Below are 4767 nucleotides of genomic sequence, written 5' to 3'. Positions count from 1 at the left end.
GATACAGCGCTGACGCGGCCCGGGGTCCCCGGAGAGGGGAAGTCAACCGCGCGCTCCCCTGCACCTCTCTCGCACGGCCCTGCACGCGGAGGCAGAAACCACGCTGAGCTCTCCGTGCCCCCGCCCGCCCCCCGGAGCTGTTCCAGGGGCTCCCAGGGGCCGCCCCCTCCCCACACCCACCGGCTCCCCAAGTCCCGAGATCACCCGGGACCCGGAAAGCAGACCATTCCACAGCATCCCACCTCCCACCCCCTCCACGTGAACGCTGTTTCCCTAATAAATATCCTTGGAAAGGTTAAAGGTCACGCCCTCCCCAACCACCCCTGGACCCTGAAAACCGCCTGGTCTGGGGGATCGGAGGGGGGCGGGGGGGGGCCTCCCCCACCGAGTCCTCCTTTTCCTCCAGTGCAGGCCTCCCGCCCAGGCGCCTGTCACACTCCCTGGCGCTGAAATCACTTATTCCTGCTGTTCGACGGAGACGCTCGCAGTGTGTGTGCATTAGTCATACCTCCTCATGGTGATTTTTAACAGTAATCCGATTCAGCCTGGTTTCAGAGGGCTTTCCATCTTTTTTTTTTTTAATGTATTTTTATTGATTTCAGAGAGAAAGGCAGAGGGATAGAGAGAGAGAAACATCAATGATGAGAGAGAATCATTGCTCGGCTGCCTCCCGCATGCCCCACACTGGGGATCAGCCCACAGCCTGGGCATGTGCCCTTGATCGGCATCGAACCCGGACCCTTCATGGACCTCACAGGCCAAACCAGCCAGGGCTCAATCTTTTATTTTTTTTAATATATTTTTATTGATTTCAGAAAGGAAGGGAGAGAGAGAGAAACATCAAGGATGAGAGAAAATCGCTGATTGGCTGCCTCCTGCCCCCCCTCCCCCACCGCAAAACACACACACACACACACACACACACACACACACACACACGACATGGAGCCTGCAACCCGGGTGTGTGCCCTGGAATTGAACCATGATACCATGATCTCCTGGTTCAAAGGTCCACACTCAACCACTGAGCCACGCCGGCTAGACACAATCTTCATCTAATAAAAGCCAATCTGCAAGAAAGGGAATGTCTTCAAATATTTTTAAAAAGAGAAAAAAGGGCCCTCATTCATTTGAGTACTTAATTTTAGGAAGATTTCTCTCGATTTTGAAACTATTTCTTTGTCTAAAAATATTAAAGTTTCCTGCCTTTATAAGACAGTATATTTTAACAAATCAAAAGTGAAAATGTAACTCTTATAGTTGGTAAATTGGAAAAAAAAAGTTCATGCAAGTTTCATTTCTAGGAAGTCACTTTGAAAACTGCAAACATAACAAATATTTTACCCAGTAAAGAGCTAAAGTTGGGGGGAAGGGAAGGACATAAGAGAAGGAAGAAACAAAATTCATTGAAAGGTAATCCTTACATTATTTTTTTCTAAATTCAATTTTTATGTATTGATTTTAGAGAGAGAGGAAGGGAGAGGAAGAAGGAGAGAAAGAAAGAAACATCCATTGGTTGTTCCACTTATCTATGCACTCATTGGTTGGTTCTTATATGTGCCCTAACCAGTATCAAACCCGAAACATTGGCTCTAGGGAGACTGCTCGAACCAACCAAGCTACCTGGCCAGGGCCTCTCCACAATTTTGTAATAAGGAGAGTGAGAATATCAATTCCCAATATGAAATAAATTTAACTATAAAATAATAAATAAATCTAAGTCCCTCATCTCATTAAAAAAAAACGGATGAGTTTATATTATGAAAATATTAAGGAAAGATTCATCAAATTACATCTAAGGCCAGAGAGGAAAATAATTTCACTTTAAGTCTAGAATTAGTTCACAGATTATACTAAGAAATGGATTTAGCAAGTTCCTATATTTTGAACCTGCATCACAAAATCAACAACTATTCAAATGCTGCCTTAAAACCTGATAGTTTGACACCGGCCAGGTGGCTCAGTTGGTTGGAGCATTATCCAATGCATCAAAAGGTCATGGGTTCCATTTCTGGTCGGGGCACATACCTATATTTCTGGTTCAATCCCTAGCTGGGTTGTCTTCTTTTTCTCTCTCTCTCTCTCTCTCTCTCTCTCTCTCTCTCTCTCTCTCTCTCCCCCTTCCTCTCTCTGTGAAATAAATAAAAACATCCACATATCCTCGGTTGAAAATTTCAAAAAAAACACACACCTGGTGGCTTGGCCTTTCAAAAACTGTTTTTTATTTGTTTGTTTTCCTTTTTATTGAATTTATTGGGGTGACATTGGTTAATAAAATTATATAGATTTCTGCCCAACTGGTATGGCTTGGTGGTTGAGCGTTGACCCATGAACCAGGAGGTCATGGTTTGATTCCCAGTTAGGGCACATGATGCCCAGTAGAGGGAGTGCAGGAGGCAGCTGATCAGTGATTCTCTCTCATCATTGATGTTTCTCTGTCTCTCTCTCTCCCTCTCCCTTCCTCTCTGAAATCAATAAAAAAGAATATGTATTTTAAAAATTATATAGGGTCCAGGTGTACAATTCTATAATACATCATTTGTGTATTATATTGTGTATTCACCACCCCAAGTCACATCTCCTTCAAAAACTATTTGCATTTATACCCCACCTTATTCTAAAAAAGAATCCAAGTTGCTCTAGTGGGCACTTGCTTTAAACAATAGCCTTGAGGTATCTCGTAAACACTAGAACAAGACAGACTGGTTTGCTTTACTCATTATCCAACTGTAGATAACATACCACAGGAAGAAAATGCACTTTCGGTATTGTGCTTAGTTCTCTCAGGAATCCAGCATGATATTTACTTTACTTTTCCAAAGAACAAATCATAATCATGAATCTAAACAGAGAAGTAAATGCTGATGATTAGGTGTATCAAAAACAAAACAAAAAACTGTTAATGGACAAGTAATTTAATTTAAACAGATCAATTTCAAATTAATTAATATGTTCATTTGTTATCCCTTGTATTATTTCAGTATTAGAAAGAAAAGTCAAATCACAAATTTGTGTAGATATATTATTAGTATTCATTTCCAGAAAGCACAGATAACAGAAGGTTAAGAAAAACTGATAGAAATCATCATTACCCTAAAAAGAAGAAAATAATTAGTTACCACATTATTAACACATATTTTGCATAATATTTCATGCAATAATAATATACTCAGTTGTTGGGAATAGGTAATATGCAAGTTTTTCATATATCATCATCTCTTCTAAATTAGTTGCTTGATTACTTTGGAAACAATTATTTAACTCTTTTTTTTTAATATATTTTATTGATTTTTTACAGAGAAGAAGGGAGAGGGATAGAGAGCCAGAAACATCGATGAGAGAGATCGATCAGCTGCCTCCTGCACGCCCCCCAGTGGGGATGTGCCCGCAACCAGGTACATGCCCTTGACCGGAATCGAACCTGGGACCCCTGAGTCCGCAGGCCAACGCTCTATCCACTGAGCCAAACCGGTTCGGCAATTATTTAACTCTTAAATTTCTCCGTTCCATTTCTCTTTGACTCTGTTATTCTAAATTTCCATTTTGATTTATCATAATAGTAACAACCATTTGCTAAGAATTTACTGTGCCCTAAACATAGGGAAAACCAGGTAGTATAGTGCATTAGTTTTCTATTGCTATGTACAAATCACCACAAACTTAGCAGTTTAAAATAACACATTTGTATTGTGTTAGTTTCTGTGAGTCAGGAGTCCAGGCATACCTTAGCTTGGTTTTCGGCTCAGGGTCTTATAAGGCTGCAAGCAAAGCATCCATCAGGCTCTGTTCTCTCTGGAGACTAAGGAAGAATCTGTCTCCAGGACGACTCAGGTTGTTAGCAGAAATCCTTTCCTTCTGGTTGTAGGACCAACAGCCCTGGCTTCTTGTTGGCTGGAGGCTGCTCCCAGCTCCTAGGGGACACCTGCAGTTGCTTACTAAGTAGGTTTTCTCAAAATGGCTGCTTACTTCATCAAACTAATAAGGAGTGTTTCTAAACTCTTTACAGTGAGTCAGCTAGCAAATTAGAGTGATATTCTATCATTTTTGGCCATGTTCTCTGGTTTAGAAGCAAGTCACAAGGTTTGCTCACACTCAAGGAGAGGGGGGTTGCACAAAGTTGTGAACATCAGAAGATGAGAATCTTGGGGGCTACTCTAGAGTCTCTCTACCACCTACAGTAATTAATTCCACAGGCTTTGGAATTTAACCCTAGGTTGTTGTTTTTTAAATATATTTTTAATTGATGAGAGAGAGAGAGAGAGAGAGAGAGAGAGAGAGAGAGAAACATTGAAGCAGGGAATCAAACCAGGGACCCTTCAGTGCACAGGTCGATGCTCAACCAACTGAACCACATCAGTCAGGGCAACCCTAGTTTTATTTTAATTCAGCTATGACACTTTAGCAATGTGATTTTGATCTCATTTTCTAATCCTTTGTTTCTTCATCTGCCAAATAAGAGTAATAATCTCTTCACACTTTATTTTTCTCACATGTAAAATGAGGATAATAATAGAGTTGTTGGGATTAAATGAACATTTACTAGTAAATATAGTAACTGATAACAAGAAAAGCTTAAGAAACACTTGTTAGTTTTTTGCCTTCTCTCTCCTCTCTTTTTAATTTTGATCTTGGTCTGAAAGAAGTCCCCATTGGCATTTCTACCTTCAACTAGTACTTCTCTAGTTTGGGGAGAGAGAGAGAGAGAGAGAGAGAGAGAGAGAGAGAGAGAGAGAGAGAGAGAGAGAGAGAGAGAAATATTGTTTGTGT

Source organism: Myotis lucifugus, unplaced genomic scaffold (genome assembly GCF_000147115.1).
Source record: "Myotis lucifugus unplaced genomic scaffold, Myoluc2.0 scaffold_6, whole genome shotgun sequence".
Classification (NCBI taxonomy): domain Eukaryota; kingdom Metazoa; phylum Chordata; class Mammalia; order Chiroptera; family Vespertilionidae; genus Myotis; species Myotis lucifugus.
Note: the sequence above shows the minus strand (reverse complement) of the source record.